Source organism: Lissotriton vulgaris, chromosome 7 (genome assembly GCF_964263255.1).
Source record: "Lissotriton vulgaris chromosome 7, aLisVul1.2, whole genome shotgun sequence".
Classification (NCBI taxonomy): Eukaryota; Metazoa; Chordata; class Amphibia; order Caudata; family Salamandridae; genus Lissotriton; species Lissotriton vulgaris.
Genome location: NC_141695.1, coordinates 727,393,603 through 727,420,964, shown reverse-complemented (window position 1 = coordinate 727,420,964; position 27,362 = coordinate 727,393,603). Strand labels below are relative to the sequence as shown.

Genomic DNA, 27,362 nt, shown 5'->3' with positions numbered 1-27,362 from the left:
CACCCCCTTTTCTGAATCATTTTGTCCACCATAAGCGTGGAAGGGTATACTCAGATGTGAGTCCCTTGCTGATTGCACCATCAGGATTCAAGCAAGCCGGGCCGACGACGGCTGAAATGCCAGAAACCGGTCCCCGGAAGCTTGTTTCCTTCCCAGTATAAGAATTGGCTTGGTAGTTTGGTTTGCCCTGTTCCCATCATGCACTGGGACAGGAACAGACTAATTTGCATGTAGCCAGGTTCTGAGCTGAGATGGTGCAGTGAGCTAAAAAACGGTGATGGATCAAGCCCTGATCTTTGGACTGGGTAAGAGTGGTCTGCTTAATTCAGACACTCTGTTCATCACCACCCCCATTTCTGAATCATTTTGTCCACCATAAGCATGGAAGGGTTACTCACATCTGAGTCCCTTGCTCATTGCACCATCAGGATTCAAGCAAGCCGGGCCGACGACGGCTGAAATGCCAGAAACCGGTTTCCGGAAGCTTGTTTCCTTCCCAGTATAAGAATTGGCTTGGTAGTTTGGTTTGCCCTGTTCCCATCATGCACTGGGACAGGAACAAACTAATTTGCATGTAGCCAGGTTCTGAGCTGGGATGGTGCAGTGAGCTAAAAAACGGTGATGGATCAAGCCCTGATCTTTGTACTGGGTAAGAGTGGTCTGCTTAATTCAGACACTCTGTTCATCACCACCCCCTTTTCTGAATCATTTCGTTCACCATAAGCGTGGAAGGGTATACTCAGATGTGAGTCCCTTGCTCATTGCACCATCAGGATTCAAGCAAGCCGGGCCGACGACGGCTGAAATGCCAGAAATCCAGACTAATTTGCATGTAGCTAGGTTCTGAGCTGGGATGGTGCAGTGAGCTAAAAAACGGTGATGGATCAAGCCCTGATCTTTGGACTGGGTAAGAGTGGTCTGTTTAATTCAGACACTCTGTTCATCAGCACCCCCTTTTCTGAATCATTTTGTCCACCATAAGATTGGAAGGGTATACTCAGATGTGAGTCCCTTGCTCATTGCACCATCAGGATTCAAGCAAGCCGGGCCGACGACGGCTGAAATGCCAGAAACTGGTCCCCGGAAGCTTGTTTCCTTCCCAGTATAAGAATTGGCTTGGTAGTTTGGTTTGCCCTGTTCCCATCATGCACTGGGACAGGAACAAACTAATTTGCATGTAGCCAGGTTCTGAGCTGGGATGGTGCAGTGAGCTAAAAAACGGTGATGGATCAAGCCCTGATCTTTGTACTGGGTAAGAGTGGTCTGCTTAATTCAGACACTCTGTTCATCACCACCCCCTTTTCTGAATCGGTATATACTCAAGGCAATTTTTAGACTGGAAACTTGTTATCGGAATTGTGATAATCCCGTGTATTATCCATTCAATGACAGGTCTTTCTGACATTGTCAATGGTAATCTCTCAAGTTTTTCGATGCTCAGGATTGCATAGTCTGCTCCTTTTTGTGCCAAACTGATCTGTTTATCAGTAAGGTTAAAGATAGAAAATAATGACGTTGTGTTGATTAAACGCCATGGCACGTAGCCTGAACAAAGATTTTGCAACGTCCATCCTAGCTGTACTATAGAACGTAATCGGGACTGGCCATATTGTAACATTAGCAAGTCCTGTTCTATAATATCAATTGCAGATGAAACAATAGTGTCCAGTGAATATATTCTGGAGGACAGAGTCATTAACCCATTGTCCAAACCAGAAAGTAATTTTTCCAAATTAATACAATCAATTTCTCGTATTTTCTCGGCTGTTTCAATTTGAGTTTCTTTCCATGCCTCGTTGTATGCAGCATATATGCTGGCTGCTATGAAAGGTTTTTGACGCTGTTTGCGTGGTCCCATAATGAAATCGCGCAAGTCAGCACCATCTTTAAGTAAAGACAAGTGTTGCTTAATTTGTGCCAGTGTGGATGTTTGTAGCCATTCAAGACATAGTCTCCCTACACTGTATGTTATTACTATCCCTGGATGTTGTCTCTGGGAGTATCTAGGGTCTGGTCTGGACATTTTTAACCCCTGCAATTTGTTCAGGAATCTATCTTGACAGTTATTTGTGTCTGTAGGCCAGATTAACCACTTTTTCCAATCAGGATGCGTTCTGTTTTCATTTAAAATTTGGGATACGTCTACTTCAATATCTGTGGTTGCATTATCAGGTATTGGCTTTGGAATAGACGGTTTGTTAAGGTCTTTTATCTTGGCTAGGCCAAGACAGGTTGTTTGTTGAATTGTGTCATTATTTGTTCTGGGATCATGCAGGCTCGAAATACTGCTTCTAGGCCTTGTACCTGCAAATCTTTTGTACCCCAGATGGTTTTTGTTTCAATGTAATTTTTCCAGAAATCATAACCAAATGTTATCATATTTTCATAAAATGCTTCTGAATATTTCAATTTAGTATTTGTCAGCATGGTTTTTGTCCCTGTTGTATCCAACAGTTTATAATAAAATGTTTCTGCATTTACATGTGTTAAACCCTGAGAAGTATTGGAATTTCTCATAGAATGTTTTTGAACTGCTTTTAGGTGGAGTAGCACAATGTTCCCATTGGTTATATTTAAAAACATTTCTAGGTTGAGCAGATTTATGTAAATAGTGGTCTGCGTAATGTGTAAAACAGTACATCTGTTCATAATTAGATGAACCTTGTAAATAATCATGTTCTGTAAATTTTGCTGATAACACTAAGTCCGACATCATATTGTTTATACTTTCAAAATCCCAACCATCAGAGAATGTACTTGGTTTTACAAAGTCACTTAATGAAACCTTAAATTGGCGAGGATATTTCAAGAGCTCGACAGGGCCATATATTTCATAGTCTGTCTTGTCCCAAACTACCCCGCCGGGTATTGGAATGGCTGTGACATTCACTGATGATAGTTCTCTTTTCTTGACGTGAGATGATTTGTGACGCTTCAGAACTATGTTGATGTTCTGACTTGCTGTGTCCATTGAACTGTATTTTCCCTCTGTGAATTTTCCCAAACAAAGTACCATGATGAGCCAAAGCAGGAGGAAAAATACACCTAGCCCAATCCAAAATTCTAACCATGGAGAAATAAGATAGGTTTCTTTGAGTTGATGAAAGAGTTCTGTTGCTTTTTCTTTAAAAGTCTTTGTTTCTGGCGTCACTTCAGGTTCGCTTTGATCTTCAGAAAAGTTGTCGAAATTGATGAAGTAGCCAGATGCAGTTCTGTCGATTGTTGGACTTGTTTTCTCAATTTGCCTTTCATTAGCACATTCTGATGCTACATCATTGTAGACTATTGTTTCACGACATCTGTTTCAATTTGTGTTTCAAGAGGCACAAGTTCCATGGCATTTCTGCATAGTCCTTTTTTATTCACTGCAGGTTTATCAAATGTGATTAGTCTTTCAGTTTGAACCTCTTGGATACTAGCAAATTTGGGTATTCTGTTACTTCTTGGGAGTCCACTGGGCCTACTATTTATTATAGGCCACATGATTGCGGTTTCACCAGGTCGATGGATACAACTCGGTTCTCCTTTTTACCAGAAAGGGGCGGTAGTACTACTGATCTTGTTCCGTTGATTGCTAAGACAGGTACTGCTTTACTGTAAGAAGCCCCAAATTCTTTCTTCACCGCTATTTTCTCTCTGACCAGATCCCCCATCTTTGGAATCCAGACAGGTCTTGCTGGGACAGGTTGTGTGTCTTCAGTGGTGGTTTGCTGTTGCTTTAACTTTATGTTGCTCAGGGCTTTTCTTGTTTCATTTAAGTCCTGTAAAACAGCCAAACGATCTTCGATGTCAAAGTCTTTATTCTTATCTTCTACCACTGAAGCAAGACTATCTAAGTCCTGAACATACATTCTAGTTTCGAACAATAGTTCGTACAGGCTGAAACCTTTTAGAGAATTTCTTGGCAAGTTATTAAGACTACGTTGGACACTTGTTAAATGCTTGACCCACCCATCACCCTAACCTAATACCTTTGCCGTTATAGATTGCTTTCTGTCTCGGTTTTTTCTTTCCAATACCCCGTTTCCCTCAGGATGGAAGGGACAAGGGAATCGCAATCCAATGCCCATGCTGGTCATGGCCTCCTTATAAGCTCGAGAGCTAAAAGCAGGACCTTGGTCAGAATGAAGCATGGCAATTGCGTATGTGCCGATAAAGACTCGCAATCTTTTATAACAGTTCTGGCGCCAGCCGAGCGCTGGGGCCACATTTTTTAAGTGAATGTAGTCTTAAATATTTAGTAGGACGCTGGATTTCATGTGTAGATAACCCTTATGCTACCGACAGAAATGACCATGGCATTACTCCGGTTGGCTCGTTACTGCGATCTCTGTCGCAATCTGGACAGCTCTTTACAAATTTATAATGGTGCAGGCTCATCCCTGGCCACCAGTATTCTGATTGTAATTCAGTCAGAGATTCCTTCATCTGTTTGTGCCCTGGACCTTCACCCATGTGTGCGTCTGCTATTAATAACTTTCTCCGATTCGTGTTTGGAATTACCCTATCCCCCACTCCAGGGATTCGAGCAAAAGGGATGGAGTTTGCATCAATCACGTATGTATAATTGAGTGGATAGTTCACAGGTAGTGCTGCACAGTTGCCTTTTGAAGGCGTTGTTACCGCCAGCATGGTTTCCCATCTATATATTTCTCTGAACGCTTTTTTGTGGCTACGGAAGCCGGTTTAGTTGTTTCCGCTGTGGCTGCATTAGCCAATGAATGCCCTTCAACGTGAACGCCATCACGTTGATGACTCAGAGTGTGTATCACGTGAGTCTTTTGTATTTCTTTCTGAAAAAGAACTACCTGTTTCCAAAGCATTTTATGCTTGATTGTGGCACCTGTGTCGTCTTTGTAATCATTTTGAACCCAGTTCTGCAAATCATTATTGTAAGAATTGACGCAAAAATGCGAATCGCACATGATTAGTGTCGGGAATTCACGTTCAGCATTTTCAAGCGCCCTCTTTAAAGATCTGATTTCAGCTCGCTGAGCCGAACATTTTCTCAGTGATTCAGTTTTTGTTATTTTCGGTCTGAATTTATCGCAAAGCCAGCGACCTTTAACAATCGCGCAGGCTGCATCGTAGGATTTATCTTCTACATTGTAATGCTGTACAAATCTGTCTGTATAGATTATACAGGAGTACTGTTCAAGGGGCAGAATTTCGATTGGCAGAGGATATTCTTTTTCATATTTTAAATCATTCAGTTTTTTCATGTTCGGGACAAAATAGTATTTCACGTCCTCTGCTGCAAGAGAATTTTCCCACTGTATCCATTTCGGATCTAGTGACACTGTAGGCAGGTTTACTGGGCTGAATAGTGTCTCGAAGGCTGAATCTGCTGTGAAGACAGTGATTCTTTTGCCTTGCGCTAGTGCTCGTTCTCTCGCTATAGCAGTTTCCACTGCCTTTTTGAGTATTTTCTGTGAGACTGAATGTTTTTTCTGCTTGTGTGTACAAATGTGATTTGTAAGCTATTGGTACCGTTTCTCCCTCATTAGAGGTTAGGTATGTGAATCCGTGTCTTCCTGGGAGGATCCGGATTACAAGGTTGCGTGTATTGTCACGTGTTTCTAATTTTGTTTTAGCTAACATGTCTGTTTGCAGTGATCTCAAAATTTCTGTGTGTTTTTGAGTCCAGTTGATAAGTTTAAAATCAGGTTTAATTAATTCGTAGAGAGGTTTAATCCTCTCTGCGTAGTTTAGAATGTAAGTTCTTCCGAAATTCAGGAAGCCTAGAATCGATTGTAAGTTCTTCAGCGTTTTTGGTGCTTGAAGTACAGCGCACCTCTCTAAGAAGTTGTCCGCTAGGCTTTTTCCTTCACTTGATAATTCGTAACCTAAAAACAGGACTGTTAGATGGGCAATTCTTGACTTTTTAAAGTTGAATTTGTAACCCTCTGCTGCGAACCAAAGAATTATGGTGTTCACTCTTTTCAAGTGAGTATTCAAGTCGTCATCTGTGAGATAGATGTCATCGACATAAGATAATGCCTCATCATCATATATTTGAAGTAACTCTGTTACTCTGGCTGAGAATAGTCCTGGGCTGTTCTTGAATCCCTGTGGGAGCCTACAGAAATTTTTCTGTGACCCCATTATTGAGAAAGCGGTCAAGTATCTGCTTTCTGGTGCAATATTTTGACAAAAGAACCCATTAGATATGTCTAATGTCGTTTTGTACTTTTTGCGAATTATGTTGTTCATTAGTGCAGCACTATGCGAATTTTGTACTGCAAATGTTTTGCAATATGAGTTAAGGTGTCTGTATTCCAAGACTAGACGATACGATTCGTCCGGTTTGGAGACAGGAAACAAAGGATTGTTCATTTGAGAGGTGCATGTTTCAATTACCCCTTGGTATTCAAGTTGATCTAAAATCTCCCTGACTTGTTTTTTCGCTTCTTGCTTAATTGGGTGCTGCCTTTGTGCAGTTGGTTGACATTTTAACTGGATTTTGTGAGGAGGAGAGTCCTCATCCCATCCTACATGATTTTGGTGCTGGTGCCTGGGCTACTGCCCATTTCCTTGCATATATATATTTGGTGTGGATTGGAATGTGATTTGAGAAGGCAGGCATATTCATTTCTTCGCCATGAGGGCACTCCCTGAAAAACTCTGGGGGCCAATCTTTCTCGGCTAACAGGATGTCATAGCCTTTTGAGAGGTTATCCCAAAATAGACCCCTTATTTTCCTAGTCTTTCTCCCTCTATACACAGTGTTATTTTGTATATCTTATGAGGTTCGCTAACTCTGGTGTCTGCAGTTTCTACTTGAATGTATTCATTTGTGTCCACTGTCTCCAGATGACTCATCAGGATCTTGCGAGCTATGCTGATTTCTGCTGCACAGTCTAGCATTGTCTGTGCCCACTCTCCGTTTTTCAGCTGTGTCCTCAGTATTCTCGGCATGTTCGATTACTCTAATACTGGCTACCTTCTTTCTTGGAAATTGTAATTTTTTACTTTGAGCAGGTTCCTTGTCTTTGGACTTGGTGTGCTCTTCCCTTGGGTCTGACTGTCCTCTTCTTTCCGTTTTCTGTGAAAAAGATCGAGAGGGACGTGTATCAATACTTTGATATCTATCAGGCTTTTTCAAGTTATCCCTATTCCTAAGGTTATATCTTTTCTCAGAGTGCTCCCTCTGGGGAGACTGGTGTTCTCGAGTCGGAGTTCTTTCCCTCCGCCGAGGAGACCTTCCTCTGGACTTGAAAACTTTTTCTTTGGGAGTGGATTGTTTATTTCCATCCCAGCTCTTTTTAGGAGTGTTTAGATTATTTTTAATAAATCATTTTTCAGGATTTTCAAGTAGTTGGGGTTTTACTGGTTTCCCACCCAAACTATCTCTACCTAATTCTTCATAGCATTTTTCTATGATTCTGGCAAGCTCAATTGGTTGATCTGTTATATCTGTTTCTTTCAATTTCTGTCGGATCGCCACAGATGCTGCTTCTCCTTTTATGTTGGCTAGTAATATAGCCGAGACCTGCTTGAAGTCTTTCAGTAATTTCATACCAAGAGTTAAAGCAGGTTCTGGACCGTATTTATTCTGAATTTGTTTCAGCACATCCGGTATTACCGCCATGGATGGAACGCCATGTGTTTTTGTGTAAATGGAAGCAAAGACTGTACCCCAAGTGTCACAGTCCTCCACATGTGGTGCGACCCCCATTGGAAGGCAGATAGTCAGAATTCTGTGTTTTTCAATAGGGGTAGTATTCGGAAATACTGCCTCTATTGGAGTTATTTTCTGTGCTAAGCCAGAATGGAATTTGTTCCCGTTTTGCAGGAGTTTTTCCAAGACATGATTGTATATTCTGTGGTGTAATTTTATTTGTGTTCCCCTGATGAGGGGTTAGCTGTGGAATATTAACAGCTGTTTGGACTGTTGCAGTCCGCATTACATATTGGACTAACTGTCTGTGTATTTTAATTAATAATTTTAGCTGTGCTAAAAGTTCTTCTCTTGACATTTTTTCAATGTCTGGATGTGGTACGTAGCAGGCTAGAACCGGCCACGTTGCTCCTGGTCTACCTAGTGGACCAAGCCTGGTAATGTGATCATTATGTTTTAGGGCGCCTTTAAACCAGAGCAGGTGCTCTTGGTATTTTAATGGGATTTCAATCTCCTCGAAAGGAGCGTACTCTTTCGGTGGTTCCTCTATTTTGTAATAGTGGAACTCGTTTGTTGTAGCGTTTGCTGCTGGAAAGTTTATCCAAGAATAGAATACCTCTGTCTGCTGATATTCGTGTGCCTCTATCACGAAAATGACTGTACCACCTCACGATGTCAGTCCGTTTTCTGTAAGTTTTAACGCTATAGTTTTTCTCATGTTTGCCGGGATGATAATTGCATCCGGTTCATTAATCCCTGTAACATCGGGACCTTGTTGATTCGCGTCTACTGCGACTTCATTGGTTGCGTTGTTATTGCCATTTACTGACATTGTATTAATGAAGGTTTGCAGAGCAGGTTTCCAAGGAAACAAATATTAGGTGCACAATATTTTGGAACACTGTATCCTTCAACGTTGATTAAACCATAAACTCTACATAGGAATCTCTTCCTACTAAGTTCCGGCGGATTTTAACCTTTCACCCACTCCAGACGTCTATTGGAGTATTTACGGGAGAAAGGGTCTGCGTGAAAAAGTATGACTGAGTTACTCTAACGTCTTGCGTTAGTTTTATCACCTTACAAAACGTTGGGCGCCATGTAGTCTAGTTCCTATTTTCCCTATAGGCCCTGCGCATTGGAATAACATAAACAGCAGTGTAGACGTAGGACTGCGGTCTTCTAGGTCTCTACTGACTATGTTAGACTTAATTTAGGTTTGCGCCAGCTAGCTCAGAGGTCACTGGAAACTTTCTTGACTGAATAGGAAGTGATCAGCTTCCCTGGCTCAGACAAGAAGGGATTCAGCTTCCGACAACCGCATAAACATGACAACTTTGCTCCTCAGAATAAGAGTCAATCTCTAGAGTCGTGTGAAACAATAGACAGCTATTTCACTCAGTCAGTTGTGCAGATTTACTTTCATCAGGATGCAGAGAATAGAGAGACGGGTGCTTTCAATAAAAGATATTATTTATTGAGCAGTCTTCCTTCTCATGCAAGAGAAATGAATTGCCACAATTGCAAGACTTGTTATTATAAAAAGTGCGTACAGTAAAAGGAGTGTTACGAAATAATACTGTAAAAGCATTGATATGGTTTCTTAGCCATACGATAGTTAAAATGAATAAAATACATTCATATATACATTGGCTAACGACCTCAACTGGTGCTTCTAACTACGCCTACCCCGGTGTACCTGACCTAAGCCTAATACATGGGAGGGAGTAAGTAGGTAGCAATATAAGTTAAGTTGGTTTTGCCAAGAGTTTGTTTCAAGAATTCTCTCTAAGGGTTTAGTCAGCACCGTACCTCTGGAATAGAATGCAGGAGGTCTGGTATCTCCTCTCAGGACCCGATATCCCAGTCACCCGCAAGGGTAGGCTGGAAACGCCGGAGCTGGATTTTCTCGGCAGGAGAAAAGACAGCGTCTTTCTCAGCGCGTCAAGGAGGAGGGGCAGCGTCTGTAGGCTTCTCGCGTCTGCTGGGCTCTGCAAGGGGACAGCTGTTCTGCTCCAGTATTCACCACCACTGTGTGTTTGCTTAAGGCAACGTTGTTATATTTATACCTGAAAAGTGCCGAGTTTGACGTAAGTTTTTGGACATAAGACGTCAATAAAGATGTCACTAAGAACTGGTCGTTCTTACAGTGCTCGCAGGAGTTCTATTACTAATCAAAACAAAGCAAGCAGGGCTTTCCCAGGTTGCTGAGGGTTTGGTATGTCAAAAGAACTCGGTGTGTTATCTAGGAATCTAAGGAAGTGGCTTCTGCTGTGTCATGGACTGTCATGGACTGCAGAGACGAGTTACTGAAATATGGCTCTGATTGATATGCCATTATAGGGATATGTATTGATTATAGCCGTATAGGGGCATAACGTCACAATATTGATCGGGGTCCTTGATAAAACACATCACCATGATGGATTTTCTGGCGGAGTTGAAATACAACAACGTGCCATCTGCATACAATGAGATGCGATCTTCCCAAGTGGTCGTCCACCGAAGCCCACGAATGGAGGGCTCCCATCTAATCCACGCCGCCAACGGCTCCAGAGCCAGCGCGAACAACAAGGGGGATAGTGGGCATCCCTGCCATGTTCCTCGAGATAGCGGGAAGTCCCTTGGGATGTGCCCATTTGCTGGCACATGTGCCAAGGGATTATTATATAAGAGACGAATCCAGGCACAGAACTTCAGGCTGAAGCCCAAGTGCTGCAACGCTGTGAATAAATACGGCCATTCCACCGTATCAAAAGCCATACTGGCATCGAGCGAGAGATTGACTGTGGGTTCCTGATTGTAGGACCTCCAAGCCAACACCGCATGTGACCGCCGTATGTTGAGTGCTGTGCTTTGCTGGGGCATGAACCCTGACTGGTCCGGATTTATTAGAGACGAAAGGTGGGGGGTCAATCGCAGAGCCAATAGCTTGGACAGTATCTTAGGCTCAGCGTTGATCAAAGAGATTGGGTGGTAGGAACCGCAATCCGCCGGGGGTTTGCCCGGTTTATGGATCGTTATAATTGTGGCCAGCCGCGAATCGCGGGGCAGTTCTCCAGCCTGAAGGCTGTCCTGAAACATGTTCAAGGGGAAGGGGGCCGTCAAATGCGCATTTTGCCTATAAAGCTCGATTGGGAACCCGATTGGTCCCACTGCTTTACCGGATGCTAGAGAACCAATAGTCGTCTGCAATTCTTCGACTGTGAGGTCGGCTTCTAAAATTAGTGCCGCCTCCGCAGTGAGCCGCGCCATGCCAATATATTTAATGTACCCGTATGCTTCCTCAATCGTGAAAGTTGAGCGTGAGGCATATACCTGCTCAAAATGGTCAGCCAATGTGGCCACTATATCACTGGGAGCCGTTACCAAAGAGCCTGCGGGCGTGCGTAGCTGTGCAATCACCCTACCTGCTTTCTCTTTTTTATCTAACCAGGCTAACATTTTGCCCGCCTTATCCCCTAGTTCGTACACCCTGTGGCGCGTGGCTTGAAGACTAGCAGTGATCATTTCCCTCTGATGCGCCACATATTCGCTTTGTTTAAGGCGCACCCTCTGTGTGGTAAGGGGCGTTGGAGGTTCCGCATCCGGATGCATGAGTGTTTTGATGGTGATGGTACCCCACCATTTTAGAAGGACTGAACACAAATAAGAAACATTTTTACTTGTTTTCTTTCCAACTTTGAGAAAGCTTAGAGGTTAGGAGGCCACATTAAAAAACATGAAGACTCACTTTCACTAAAAATACATACACATCTAGTATTACCTTCTCATTTAGGATAGGGAATTAAAAGCACAATTTTACTTGACCAATGTTTCAAATTTTGTCATTAGTCCAGTGTTCACCCAACTCGTTCAAACTTGCATACTACTCGAAGTACTTATAAAAGGACCTTACATCATATAAAAAGCAAGACTGATTTAGCACCACAATGAGAAAAAATATTGTACACACTGGCCAGCAGTAGCTACTAGGCATCAACTGTTAGAATTTGGTTGTTTGCTACCAATGTCCTAGGGGCCCATACCACTATCGCTCTGCAATTTGGGCAAATACAACCCGTTCCACACTAGACTCTCACAAGTGTCTACTGGAATTAGTGTGGTGGATGCTCAATAATCAATCAACAGCCCACTCAATTTAATGTCCAGTTCAGTACTTATCTTTTCACAAAAGAAAGTAGCTTATTATACAATGGTACGCAATATATTCTCCCAGGTTCTGGTTGGTCCCCTCTATCTCTAGGATGAAACAAGAGTAGTGTAGATCTAGAACGGGTACAATCAAATCATCCCCAAAAAGTATGTGCAGTAAGACCTTTAGGTTAAGCATGGGCGGAAAATCTGTTTCGCTCGCGGATTTTGCGGATTTTCGGTAAATTCGCAATCCGCGAGATTTGCGAATCTCCCGCAAAATCCGCAAATCCGCGAGCAGCGGATTTTGCTCGCACTGTTCGCACTGTTCGCGTGAGTTCGCGCCCCGCGAATAAGTGCAAAATTGCAGAAATACGATCTTAGCAAAACTGAAACTACTTACCAGGTTCAAAAGTTCAGGCTCATCATTAGTAGCCATTTCCTGTAGTGCTTCCTGAGGGGCCCCTCCAGAGTTCAGTTGCCAGTTGCAACTATTATGTGACCCTGCTCTGAACCTCAGAATAGTTACACATATGCCACAAAGGTCCTGAATTACAGCTAAGGGAGACAAGCAGGAGCCAGGCTGGAAGTTCAAATCCATTAATCAGCCCCTAATTCATTATTGTCAGTTGGGGCAGGGCAGGTGTTGTAACTAATTTTGCAACAATGAAAGCACTTAGCAAGTGCAAAAGATCACTAATCAGGAAGCACTAAGGAAGCAGGCGCCAGCTAAAAAAATATTCTGTGACACATTAATCAGCCCCAAATTAATTCAGGTCACTTGAGGCAGGGAAGGTGTGCTTGTGTTGCCATAATAATGTACACTGACTGGACAACCAGAGGGTGCTGTGATGAAACAGAGGGTGGCATGGGTGGGCCAGAGGGTGGCATGAGTAGTCAGAGAGTGGCAGTGGTGACAGAGAGTGGCAGTGATGAAGAAGAGTGTCCCAAACAGGCTGGACACGTAGAAACAACAAGTTCGCGAAACTTGCGACCCGACAGGTAAGTTCGCAATTTGCGACATTGTACAAAACCCTCGCGAACTGGCAGAAACCCGCGCAAACACAAAAAAAAATCCGCAAATTCGCGAGAATTCGCGGATTTTGCGGATTGCGAGTTCGCAAATCCGCAAAATTCACGAACGCGAGATTCGCAAAATTCGCCCATGCTTACTTTAGGTGTACTTAATTGCGTTTATTAAGGAATCGCAATTAAGGAATTGGAAAAGCCTATGCATGTAGGAATCGCTATAAAATTAGCGATTCCCAAGCATTCCTTAATTGCGACTTGCAAATTACGACTCGCAATTAAGGAATGCCTTCCCATTCATTCCTATGGGCCTACAGGCCCATAGGAATGAATGGGGAATTGCATGCACAATGTACGAGTCCCCGATAGGTACTCGCAAATTGTGCATGCAATTTCAAGGGTGCAAGGGTGTCAAAAGGATACCCTGTGGCAGCCCTGAAATTGATCTGTGCACTCGTGTTGTGCAAACACATACTCCAAGGGCATGTGTGTGTGTAACCTACAACAAAATGCACACGTTTTTGCAAATTGCCATCAAGTTCAAATTGATGGTAATTTGCGACCCCTATTAGCGAATTTGATATTTGCGAGTTCATCATGCATTGCATTTAAGGAATCGCAATATGCGATTCCTTAAATGCAATCACAATTTAAGAAATCCCAATAAATTGCGATTTCTTACATTTGATGCATCGCAGAAGCACTTTTTGCAAATCACACGCTCGCAAAAAAGGTTGATGCATTTGCCTGTTAGTTTCTCACAGGTGAATTCAGTCCTTTTAGGTCTTACTCGGTCCGCTTTGTACTCTGGGCACATCCTTACACTCTGTTGACAGGCAGTCTTTGACTGCTCTGACTCTTTTGGTCACGGGCACAGCTGCATATAGAGCCTATGAAACTGGAAGTTGGGTCCATGCTGTGGTCAGCTAGATCAAAGATGAAGCCCCGGACTTGGCCTTGCAACACTTGGCTTTTGAAGCCCCCACATGGGTTGTTCAAAATTTGGTTAATGTAACTCCACACGGGGCAGTCTCAACTTCAGCATTTGCAGGCCTGCAGTGGCTGTAAGGCAACATGCAAGTACAGCCAAAGTGGGCCTCAGCAGTTATGCTGTCACAGGGTTGCAGTTCTCACCTAGAATGGTCTGGACAGTCTTTTGGGCCCCAAGATGGCTGGGTTCTAGTGAATCATTCCTCAACAGTCAGCTCCTCTGGGTGCCTCAAAGCCATCAGAGAAGTGCTGCATCTCACTCCGTCCTGAACAGTTTCTTCTCCAGAATGGAAGGCTGAATTCTAGACACTGGTACAGGTATACAGCTTCCCTGCCAAGAAATTCAGACTTTGGACAATGTGCTCTCACCTCTGGAAGTCTGATTGTCAGGCATATGACAGCCCTGGTTACACAACAGCCCCCTGGGAGCTCTACAAAGCTCTTCCTTCCTTGGTCAAGAGAAGGTAGAAGTAGAACAACAAGTGGGGTAGTGAGGTACCATATTTGTACAAAACTGGCAGACAGAGCATAAGGATACATTGTCTGAAACTGCAGAAACATCTTAGGATGGTTCTCCTTTAAAGTGTCTTTAAAGGGTGTTCTCCAGACACAGCATTTGTTTGGAGTGATTGATAGACCTGCAGTCCTAGGTGTAGTCGTCCCCCAAACTTCACCCTCCTGTTTTCTGAAATTCATTTCTGTTGGCATTAGGACTCTGTGCACTTTACCACTGTTATTCAGTGATAAAGTGCGTGTGCTCTTTCTCCCTAAAACTTGGTAAAATGGGCTTGCACCTAATTGTGACATTTAATGTACCTATACATTCCTAGTATATAGTACTACTTGTACACAGGAGCAATAAATTAAATGCTACTAGTTTGCCTCCAACACTCCTCATTGTGTCACCCACTGCAGTAGCATGTTAAAACATGTCTCAGGCCTGCCAAGGTAGTCAATAGTGCAGTTTTCAACTACCAAATCGACCAGGGAAAAAAAACCTTTGCCAGGCCTAAACCTCCCTCTTTTATACTTATAAGCCACCCCTAAGGTAGGCTTCAAAAAGCACATAGGGCAGGGTTATGCTACGTTATGTTAGTATGAATTTGTAGAGCGCACTTTCACCCCAGGGTTTCTTGGCAATGTGTGCCGCTGGGGAACCCGTCCTGGCTTTCCCTGTGAGATGGTCCCTGTTGGGCATCTCCAAGGTGAAGCCAGGCATCCCCGGCAGCGAGGGGGCCGTTGTGGAGATTAAGCAAGCTATTGCCCAGAGTTGCAGCGTGGGACCCATGGTTAGAGAGGCACCGAGGCGAGATTTTTCGAGCCCGCTGACATTGGTTCCGTACCCTGCTGCGTCGGGAATTGAACCCTGGTCCTGGGCCGACCTCTGCTTCTGGGCCTCCCGTCTCTAACCGGTGAGCCACACTTTATTTAAAGAGTATGACAAGTGCTTTTAAGTTTTATATGTCCTGGTTGTGAAAAACTTCTAAATGTGTTTTCCACTACCGTAAGGCCTATTTCTCCCATTGGATAACATTGGAATACTGTATTACATTTATTAAGTCCTACCTTTCGAATGGGAGCAGGTAGAAATATCATATTTGGACTCAAATAATTAAAAATCCTTTTTAATGGTAAAGTCGGATTTTAAGTCACAATTCTGAAAATGCCACTTTTTGAAATTTTGCATTTTCTTGCCCTATCCATATGGGGTTTGCTGCCATTGTCCTATGTCACATGGCTGTCAATGGTTCTGCTGTTGGAGTTTATATATTCCTGTCACACAAGGAGACAGAGAGGACTGGGTCTAGGAAGAATGGGCCATCCAGATAGGATGGGCGAGGTAGAGCTGTGCCCTCCCTAACTTACAGTCAAAGGACTGCCCCCAGCCTGCGCACAGAGGAAGCTGACACTATCCTTTTGTCACCCCAGACTTCTTGAAGCCATGGTAGGGAAAGAGAAGAACTTTCCAGAAACAGAGGTGACGGTAGCCTAGACTATCCCCCCACTTCAAAGAATGGCACCTGGTATAAATACTGGGCCATCAGAACAAATTCCTCATAACAATCCTGGACCTGCGAATATTAAAAGAGGAAGGATGGCCGTGGTCCCAAGAGGACTGCCCTGCTGCTTGAGGCCTGCTTTGTTTCCCAGAGGCCTGTCTTGTTCCACAGAGGCCTGCCTTGTTCCCCAGAGGACTGCCCGGTTCCCCCGAGGGTTGCCCTGCTTCTTGATGCCTTCCTTCTTTCCCAGAGAACTACCCTGCTGCGTCAGTCATGCCCGGGTCTCTGAAAAGGAAGACTGGAACGGCTCCCTTCATCGCAGGCTACCTGGGTTAGACCTAAGGGTAAGTTGGCTGACCTCCTATCTGAGTTACAGGGGTACAACAAGATCCAGAGGCCTACCTGCAACTGACCAGCTGACCTGCTGCACTAGAGCTGTCTGGACCTGCAACTGGACCAGCCTGAGCCCTGATATCCTCTGCTGGAGAGCATTCCAGTTCCTCAAGAGGTATCTCTTCAGGTCCTTGACCCTTGGCTTGCATCTGTTGAGCGCCACATGTGAAGTTTGGATCTCTTCGCAACCAGGAAGGGGCCCATTCATACTGAAACTCTGCTGCCCATGATGACCACCAATGGGAAGCTCCAGTAAACCCGATTCTTTGCACTACAGCAACTGTCAGTGATGACCACCAACACGAAGTTCCAGCAATGACCATTTGCAACACTAAACTGGATCTTCCTGCTATAGCGGTGACGTTTACAATGGCAGGCCTGCTCTTCATGCTACAGTGACAACCATTCATAGTGATTTCCCTGCTCCTCGTGGCCTCCTCCACCGCAAATGGAAGTTGTAGCACCAGACTTTGAGAAGGTAACTTTTTCAGCAGGGAGAACCTGGTGTCTGTATCTTGCCCACACTCCTTTGAGCTTAGCCTGAGCTTGTGAAATTCCCCCACTTCACCACGACTAGATGACTGCGAGTGGCGATTTGTGCTTTTAGGTGCTATATCCACCTAAAGTGAAAGAAAGTATTGAATACACTAGCTTACCCGTTGCGCGTTGCTGCGATCTCAGAGGAAAGGAAATTCTAGGAAACTCGTTATGATAACATTCAATTTACATTGTGTCATTTTTATTGAAACTTATTCATTTTAATATGGAAAACATTTCAAAGTGTCTTTTTAATTCTATTTATTTATCCGAGTGCTTGTGGATACACAATATTTTTTGTTTTTCCGTCTGGTGCGTACACGAATAAATCAGAAGGTTTTCCAACGCGTGAGCTGGCCAAATACAGTTGTCCATGTGAGACGCACAGATTCTCCAAATCTAGTCCAAACACTTGCAGCGATTGTCCTTGTGCTTTGTTGATGGTCATTACAAAAGCAGGTCACACTGGAAACTGTAAACGTTTGAATTCAAAAGGCATATCTGTTGGGATCATTGGAATACGTGGCAACAGTACATCTTCCCCCTTGAATTTCCCATTCAAAATTGTAGCTTTGATGACATTTATCATCATCATTTTCACCGAAAGTCTTGTACCATTGCAAAGTCGTGGTGGATTGATGTTTCGGCGAAGAATGATCGGCACGCATATTTTTAATGTTAAAATGTGCAATGGCATACCTGGCAAATCCAGTGAATTCAAGAATTCCGTTGGGTAATTGACAACTTTGTCTTGATTCATCACAGTATCAGTGGACTTATACGTTGTCGCTTTGCCTGGTATTCTGTAAATTGAAAAATTCAGTATCCGAAAGATTATGAGGGCCCTGGGGGCCGATATTTTAAAAAAAGTTGTGCGAGAAACCTTCGCGGGAGTGTACTCAACAGCTTCCCAAAGTTTCATGGCGATCGGATGAACGGTGTACTAATGCATAAAGGACAAACAGACCGGCAGACAGACAGACATTCCATTTTATATAAATAGATAAGGGCCTACTGATTGGATTATTATAATCTGGTATCATTTTATTTACTAAAATCTTGTCTATTGTTCTAAAGTGGTTTGTGTTTTCACTTAATTAATGTTTGTGTGCTGGATAAATACTTTACTTTCCCTCTAAATTAAGCCTGACTGGTTGTGTGAAGCTGGAAGAGGTTTAAGCACAGGTTAATTTAGTGATGTGTGTACTTTATCCTGACAAAGATTGTGCTGTTGCCTGAGTGAGGCTTTCAACCAATAACCACAATTCTTACACCTAATAACTGGGAAATTGCAAAGAAGCAGAACTTTACACAAGTGGGCGAGAAGCCTGCACTCCAGCGAATCAGGTAGAAAGGTTAGGTCACACCATTAATTCTCAAAACACTGTATGCTGCACCAGCAATCTATTTACTAAACCCACAACAGGGACAGTTGTCCACTGTCACCAAATGAGGGATAGGCTTGGTGCACCTCCCCAGACCAGTCCAGGACCTACTAAATGTCAAGGATAAGGTGAGGCATCTCTACACACACTAGATTAGAGAGACACCAGGGCCAAAAATTCAAATTCAAATACTAGATACAAACAGTTGGGCACTCAGGACAGGGGCACATGCATGTACACCATACAGGGAACACTTGTGTCTCAACATGCACAATGTCATTACTTGCATCAATAAGTCACCTCATCTGCTTGACTAAGTCAGTCAAGAGTCTATTTGTAAGGAAAGATTTTTCTGGGAAGCGCGCAGGACCATTTTATATTGATAAGTGAAATTAAGTTGCACTACGTTTGGATTTTTTAAAAATTGTATTTGTTAAATAAGAGCCTGGTTTTGAGTTTGGCAGACAGAGGTAAGTCCATTCGAACTGCAAAGGACTTCACTTCCAGTATGCTGACAGACCTACGCCCACGAACTTATGGAACTGCCATCATGTCGGTTATTGTGAATGTAGGTAAACTTTCAAACATGACGTACAGCTGTAAAGTTTTTTTTATTTTTAGAAATCACAATCCAAAAAAAGGAGTTTGTTTTTGAAAAATATAAAATTAATGATGTCTACACTATGTTAGTTTTCTCCATGATGTGGGGTACTTCTTTCTTTTTACTATCCTTCAACAGATAATACAAAAAAACAGCCATCCAACCTCCCACTCTAAATAAGGGCGGGTAGTCATATGGCTTGCCTTTAATGGCCCGTACTCCTTTGGGCCTTAAGAGGAAGATTTACATGGATGGAGTAATTTGTATTCATTCGGCACAAACATTGAGGTCTGCCCAATTCACAATGGGGAGGGCTGAGTGAGACTTTGCCAGACAGATACTATGTTGCTACTGTGTACTCCATTCACCAAACTCTAAATTGGGCCCCTGATCTTGTAATTCAATTCAATTCAATAATCTTTATTCTGATACGAATGTCCATAAAAGCACAATTCAATCACCACCAACAGAAATGCAACTCTTATTTAAAACCGCGGTGCTTAAAGCTAGATAAAAAGAAGTAGCTTTGATAAAAAGACCACAGTTGTATACAATATTAAAAGGCCTAATATACGACAACAGTACCATAATAGCGATTTACAAGTTAATGAACAAAGTTAAAACATTAAAAAAGGGTTGGACAGGCAATTTAGCAGCAACATCATAATAAATTAAAGTGCAATTAGTTGTAAACAGTATTAGGAGCATGGTACAAGTGTTACTGATAACAATGACTATATACAAAGGAACATTATTATGTGGGCAAGTGCCCTTAGCACATTAAAGATCACTCGTGGAGATACGTGAGCGTACTGCAGCTTTCATAAACGAACTTGCACGGAAAATCAAGTCGTCACTTTCGAATCTAAGAATCTCAAGATGCACTGATCTATAATCAATGTTGGATAATTCCTTGAAATATGGAATCAGATATTGTTTTGTCTATTTTCTGTAAACGTTACAAAGGAATAAAAAGCGTACCACCGTTTGGTTACTGCCAGTACCACACGGATTCAAGGTTGTTGTTAAATCCGAAAGGGAAGCAAAGTGAGAATTTCATAGTGCTATCCGTAAGGTGAAAGAGCAGGCTCCTCTCCCATCGTCCAATACTCTTCAGGAGGTATTTAGATGGCATATGTATTTGAGAGCTGTTTACCTCCAGTAGGCACATGTACCTGGCAACTAAAGGTTTGGAACGCTCTGTAATGTGTCTTTCGTTGTTATAAGATTTATACAATACACCCATGAGTGCTCTTTTGTTCATGCCCTCTAATGCTGAGGGGTGTAGGAAAACATGTTCAAGGCTCACGCTGATTAGGCTTTTTCTGACAACAGAACGCCACTGTATAGATCCTTCCTTATCACAGCAGTCTACGATGATCTCCGTTGTTAAAGATGCTGCTGGGTTTAGCCATATTTTGAAACAAAATATAGCTGGGGGTGACATAATGAAATCTTCTCTATAATAAAAATGTAATTCCCTATGACATACATAGAAAGGAGAATAAATTTGGGCCCCCAGGATTTTCCTGCAGAATCTATTTTCTTCTCTTTGAATCCCGCTGCAATTTATAAAATGCCAGACTTCAGCGCCGTACGTGGCAGTGGGGATGCACTGCGATTTATAGAACTTCAATAGGGATGTTTTGGTTGGGGAAGGCTCAAAATGGAGTTAGTTGCTTTTGAAAACTTGCTTCTACTATGGGCAGCAGGAGCTGCCCAGGATCCTGTCTCAGAAAATACTAAGCCCAGATAGGGAAAAGTGAGAGTGCATAGTAGGAGTTCGCGGCCTGAAGTTATTGAATTAATACAATGTTCTTTGGGCTGCAAGTCATTATGAATTATTTATTAAAATTGGTGCAAAGCTCTAAATCAGCCGTAAAGGATAAGAAACCCCCAACTAAAGTGCGCAGTGCATTCGGGGTGCGGCCCATAAGGACCACCTCCTCTGCGTCTAAAAACGCGGGGAGTATATTACCATTGATTTTTGGTACAATGTTAGCAAGTTTTGACAGGACGTTCAATTGTTCCCAGTTTACTTCTGAAGCCCAGATGGCACTGATTTAAAATGTTATCCTTTTTGGCCCATGTCCTGATTTTGTTAAATAGAACCCTTCCTAAGATTTTTAGGGTATTGTCTATCAGAGAAATTGATCAGTAACACCTAGGATTAGATTGATCACCTTTTTTAAAGATGGGCACAATAATGCTGGTGGATCAAGTACTTGGGATGACAGTGTTTGTTAAGTTATTAAAAACATTACATAAACGGGGTGCCCAAAAATACGTTTCATGTTTGATAAGATCGATAGAGAGCCTGTCTGACCCTGGGGCTTTGTTCCCCACGCTTTGGCGTATGGCATCCTCAACCTCTTACCCTGATATAAATACCTTGGTGACGGAAGGACTAATAGGCATATTCGCAGACTTGGGCGGGGCTGTGTAAATCCTAGCAAAATGCGCCACCCATGATTCACTCATTATGTTGCAACTTATGGGGGTGAGGGTTGAGCCCATGGATCTCATAGTTTTGACTGCTGCCCAGAATCCGTTTCCGTCATTAAGTGTAGCCGCACAGGCAAGATTAACCCAACGTTCCTTTAAAAGCTCATCTTTTCGCAACCTGGTCTCTGCCTTGTAAAGAGATCGTAAAGATCTAACAAGAGTTATGTCCCTGGGTGTAGTCGCGGTTCTCTGGGTGTACACGCAGTTCTCTATTTGCCCGCGAGCCGTGCCATTAAACCATTTAGGTTTCTCACTGGTGTTTAAAGTGGGTCTAGAAATCATATGTTTGATGCCAGCGCATTGGCTCAATGATCTCAGTGTTAGGGTTGCTGGTTGACAAACAGGTTTCAATGAGCAGTGGGTATAATTTTTCTAACATACTGTCTGTTGTGGCAGTAGTGCAGGAGTCTGGTGTGACAGTACGTTTCTCCATATCACAGTATCTGATTACCACTCACCTCACTCACTCTGGAAATACAGCAGTTCTGGAAGAACCTCTCAGGGGGGTGACCCAGCCTCCTCTGGCCTCTGATGGGTGCAGACGGGCGTGCCCTTGGCCCAGGCACACCAGCGCGCGTCCCGCACTGCAAGAGGGCTGCTGTGCTCTTATCACCCTCCCCCCCCAGCGTGGTGATGGAAATGACGGTATGCAGTGCCCCCTGGGAACTGTAGTCTACGTTGGGCCGTTCCCCTCATGGACAGGAAGTCGAGCAATCTGCAGTTCTCCTCACGGCTGCAGTGGAGGCTACACAGCAATGGCCCGGTCTCCTCAGGTAGGTGTTTCTGCCCCAGTTCAATGTTTCAGCAGCGTCTTGTAATGGACAGACATTATCTGGATAAAATGTTTGCAATTGTCAAGCTTTTCAGCAAATGCTCTTCAAAATGTAGAATGATGTGGAAATGCTACACAGTAATGCATTTATATTATTCTTTTTAAAACATAGTATTCAGATAATCAAATAAACAATACTGCGCTCTAGAAACAGCATTTTGAGGCAATAGCCCAAGGATTTGTGAAATTCCTCTGATGACTTCTGCAGTACCTATGACTAGAAGGAGTAGGTGCTAGTTTACTAATCTCTTCTCACTCGGCCTTCAATGCACATGTGCTCATACAGCAAGGACATTCTCCATTTCAAGCATAGGATTGACAGCCCATCTTGAAACACGTCTCAGGCCTGCCATTGCTGCCTGTGTGGGCAGATTTTAAACTGAAATTTCAACCTGGCAAAATAAACCTTTTAAACTATATATATTACCTGCACACCTATGTATTCAGAATAATAAAGATAATATGTAATGCAACAGTGTTACTCAATTGTGTGCTACCTCGAAACCTGACCCGCTCCTGTCAGGAAAAACGTATCCACAAATTGATGTGTACAATCTCTGTCACATGCTTCAAGGTGCACTACTCATGCCCATATGGTGCAATTATTAAGTCAAAATATTTTGAATGACTTTTTTTTTTTTTTTGGTGTAAGAGGTTTATTGCACTTATCACAGAAGAAAATACAGTACATGTGATTCGCCTACAACCAAATTTGGCCGGCTGCAATTTGTGTGCCCGAGTGGGCTCGCTGTTCTCGTACACAGCCCATCAGCCGACATCCAAAGGACCGGCTGCGTTTTACAATATAATCACAGTGCTATTAGTAAGTGCCATATTCGCTCATAAACTTGCCTGGGTTCTTACTTTTTTGGTAAATATTTTCTCCCAAAGGTAACTTAAATCCAACCAACCATGAAAGTAACTCAGAAGTGTCCATTAGTAACTAATATTCTGCGTCACAGCATCCTCCCCCCCCTCACCATACCATTATAGTTGTGTTTAGTAGTCATTCACCCTCTATGCACTGCTTCTAGTCATTATCAATTACCTCCTCTGCGGCCCCATGTTCCAATAAATAGTGTCTCAGGTACTCCCAGTAGTCCCTGGGCCGGGATCTGAGCGGTAGCTCCTCCTCATACGTGGTCAGTGTATCGTGACAATACGTCATGTCTTCTAACCAGCTTTTAACCGCTGGACCCCTTCTACTGTTCCAGTGTAGGGACACCCTCCTTTTGGCCAGTAATAGCGCTACTGCGCAGAACTTACGCCTCCTCGCTCTCAGCTGTGGAACGATACCCAAAAGGCAAATTTTAGCATCACATTTCAAGGAAGAGCCCAACATTTCATTCAACGTCTGCACCACTTGTTCCCAATAGCCCGCCACCTTGCGACAGTGCCAAGCCAGATGCATGAAATCCGCCTCATCCTGTTGACACCTACTGCACTTTGAGTCCTCTCTTAGCCCATATTTGTACAGCCTCAGAGGCGTATAATACACCTGATGCAGATATTTATAATGAATGATCCTCAGATTACCATTCGGTGTCAACATGTCGGTAAGCATGCATGTAGACGCCCACTCTTCGTCGGTGAGGGGTGTCTCCAAGCCCGCTCCCCACCTGTCCCTAGCCTTGTCAGTGCCTCCCCCTATGGCGCCTTGCAAGCTCGTGTATAACTTAGACACCAGGTGAGATGCCTTGGGTGTGGTGAGCAGGAGTTGTAGTGGTGCTAGTGTCGTCGGTTCCTCTGGGTGTGCTGGGTAATGTTCCTTAAGTGCCCTCTGTAGCCTATAGTAGTTAAAGCTGAATAGGAGGGACGGGTTGCTGATGTATTGCATTTTGTCTAACGTTTGAAAGACCCCATTAAGATAAAGGTCACCCATTTTATCTATACCTGCCCACTTCAGCAGATTCATGCCTACCTTTTCTTGTGTGACGGAGATATTTGGGTGATGAGCCAGTGGAAGCGCCGGTGCGTACAGAGGCAGAGCATCAGCTGCCTTACCCATCAGTCTCCAGGCCTCCGTGGTAGTGTCTACAGTGTTGATGTCACGGTCATGTAGCCAGGGGCGTTTGTGTAGAAGTATGTTTGCTAGTGGTATTGGATCCGTGTCCCCTGCCTCCACCGCTACGTGTGTCAAGAAGGGTACTTTGTGGTGCCAGTAATGCGCGAATTGCGCCTGAGCGCACAAGTAGTAAAGATAGAAGTCCGGTACCTTGAAGCCCCCCCTAGCATACGGGAGTGTCATAGTGTGCAATTCCATTCTCGCCTGCTTTCCGGCCCAGAGCAAACTAACCACCAAAGTGTTAATGTTGCGGAACACAGCAGCCGGTGGCTTAATTGGTATGTTGTTGAATAAGTACAGGAACTTGGGCAGGAGCACCATTTTTACAATGGCGGTCCGGTCTGCCAGGGACAACGGAAGTTTATTCCATCTTTTAATTTTATCTTCCAAGGACGCTATAGCCGCCCATAGTTAGTGCGTATGACTATTTCCGGATCCCTGTGAAACCACACCCCTAGGTACTTCGTAGGTTCCTCTTGCCATTCGAGTGGGTAGTCCAGGGGAGTGGGGCGTGTACTGTCTGTCAGTGCTAGGACGAGAGATTTGTCCCAGTTGATTTGTAGTCCAGAGTGGCTTCCGAATTTGATGTACTCCCGCAACAGCGGATTTAAGTGCTGTGCCGGGTTCTTGACATAAAGCACCATGTCATCAGCATACAGTGATATGTGTATTGGGCGTGATGGCATCTGTATGGCAGAGTAATGATGGTGTTGCCTGATTTTACAGGCCAGCGGCTCCAGGACTAGCGCAAAGAGCATCGGCGAGAGCGGGCAGCCCTGCCTTGTGCCTCTGCATATTCGAATAGGCTCCAAAATATGTCTGTTTATTCTGATGCGTGCTGACAGATTCGTATATAACATAGAGATCCACCCTAGAAACATCAAGGGAAACCCCATTCGTACCAGAAACGCTTAAATGAAAGACCATCCTATGGTGTCGAACGCCTTGGCAGCATCTAGTAAGACTGCCACTGCCTTCGTGTCGGGGGTCCAGTAGTGTGCCAGGGCAAATAGAGTGCGTGTGTTATGTGTGGCTGCTCTGTCTGGTATAAATCCAGATTGGTCTGGCCTAATTAAGAGGGGCATAAGTGGTTTTAGCCTGTCAGCCAGTAGACTAGCAATTATTTTCGTATCCACATTTAATAGGGACAGGGGGCGATATGAGTCACATTTATCTTCTTCCTTACCCGGCTTTAAGAGCGCGATGAGTAAGGCTTCTCTCATGGAGTCCGGCAGGGTCTGGGCCTCGTGTGCCGCCCCGTATAGCCGTACCAAGTGAGGTGCAAGTAGGTCCGCATATTCTTTGTAGAATTCTGTCACATACCCATCTGGCCCCGGTGCTTTGTTGTTCGGTAGTCGCTTAATGGTATCAGTAACCTCCTCCACCGTGACTGGCCTCGCTAAGTATGCTCTGTGGCCATCCGACAGCCACGCTATCTCCACATCCGCCATATAGGCGAGCAAGTCTTCTCGTGAGAGTGAGGGGCGTGCTTCATACAGGGCACTGTAATGTGCCATGAATTCCTTTGTAAACTCCTTAACGTCGCTCACCTTCTCCCCTGTGGCCTTACAGATGGCTGTTATATTTTGTGGCGCTTTCCCTGAGCAAATCTTGTCCGCCAGCGCCTTGCCTGGTCTACCTCCTTCCCCATAGCGCCTGGCTGTCGCCCGCTTAGAGACATAGTTAAGTTCGTCAGAGGCGAACTTTCTGTGTTCAGTGAGAAGGGCCTGTATTTCACCCAGCACCTTAGTGTCTCCCGTGTGCATGTAAGCCTGCTCCAGTCCTTGTATGGCCTCCTCGCGTGTGCATAGTTGTTGCCTAATATCCTTCAGTATACCTGATGACGTACTAATACATACCCCCCTTATTGTGGCCTTAAAAGCTTCCCAAAGAAGACATGGGTCGTCAGTCGTCGGGCCGTTTATCGTAAAGTAATCCACTATTGCTGTATGTATAGAGGTGACATATAATGGGTCCTTTAGGGCAGCCGCGTTGAAGCGCCAAGTGAAGGGTGGCGGCTCGTAATGCGGGACCGCAATTTTTAGCAATACTGGGTTGTGATCTGACATTGTTCTGGGCAGATGTGAAATGTGTTTAACCCATGTTAGCATCTCCCGTGTACCCAACCAATAGTCTAGTCGTGCCCAACTATTGTTTGCTGCGTTTATGTGAGTCGCAGCTGTGACCCCCGGGTTACCATCCCTCCATATGTCAGTCAGTCGGAGGTCATCCATTGCGTCCCTCAGCATGTGCCTTGCGTTGCCATGTTGTTCCAAAGTGTGTGCAGCTCGGTCTAATTGGTCTTGTAGTGTTACGTTAAAGTCTCCCCCCCACAGCACGTGATCCATGTGTTTGTCTGCAATCGTCTGCCATAGTTTTCTGTAGAACCCCGGGTCATCTACATTGGGGCCATAAGTGTTCAGCAACAGGACCCTCTGCCCTCTGACCCTTCCCTCCACAAGAACACTCCTACCCTCCGTGTCTCTGCTTACGCTCGTGATTTCAAAGTGCGTTCCCTTACGTATCAGGATACTGACCCCTCTGGAGTAGGTCGAGTAGTTCGAGCTGGTGACCGATTCTGCCCATCTATTGCCCAGTGTAGGTGTGGTCGTGGTAGCCTGGTGTGTTTCCTGTAAAAACACTATGTCCACATGCATTCTGTCAAAGTAAGCAAACATCTGCCTGATCTTTTTCGGGTTACCTAGCCCTCTAATATTCCACGTGAGAAGAGACAATGTGTTAATTCTCGACATTGATGCTAGTATACATAACTATAGTCCGCATGAGGAGCAGTTGCATTGTTTGGTGCAGTGCATTCACTGAACCGTGGAGTGTATAGTGCGAAATCCACCACAAGGCGGTGTGACGCAAAGCAAAATTCGCATGAATATGTATGGTTAAGGAGGTCGCCATGCTTCTTAGACACAGAGTTTGTAATACGGACAATCCCGGATCCCCCTCTCTCCCCCCTCCCACTTTAGCCCCCGAACATTGCCAAAGCCATCCCATAACAAACAGTAACCTCAGTTGAAAACTTAGTGTGGGGCGCACCCGCCTGGGGGTGTCGCCAGGGTCACACATCTCCATCCACGTAGTGGACGTGGACGGATGCCTATTTCGTCTGTAATGTCATGTGTAAGGCACTTCATCCCTCTCCCTCCATCCGCCATCAAAAAGGAAGTAGATTACACCGAGTGATCCTGAACATCATAGTCTGATATAGCCCAGTCTCACATGGTAGCAGAAGTTCGAGTTAGTGTTATCGATAAG

The 27,362-nt window shown here is 44.2% G+C and overlaps 1 protein-coding gene across 2 annotated transcripts in view; it reads left to right on the top strand.

Annotated features, from left to right (window-relative positions):
- LOC147702338 (ATP-binding cassette sub-family A member 9-like) overlaps positions 1-27,362 on the top strand; it is a 1,822,583-nt gene that overhangs the window by 272,000 nt on the left and 1,523,221 nt on the right. The window lies entirely within an intron of this gene.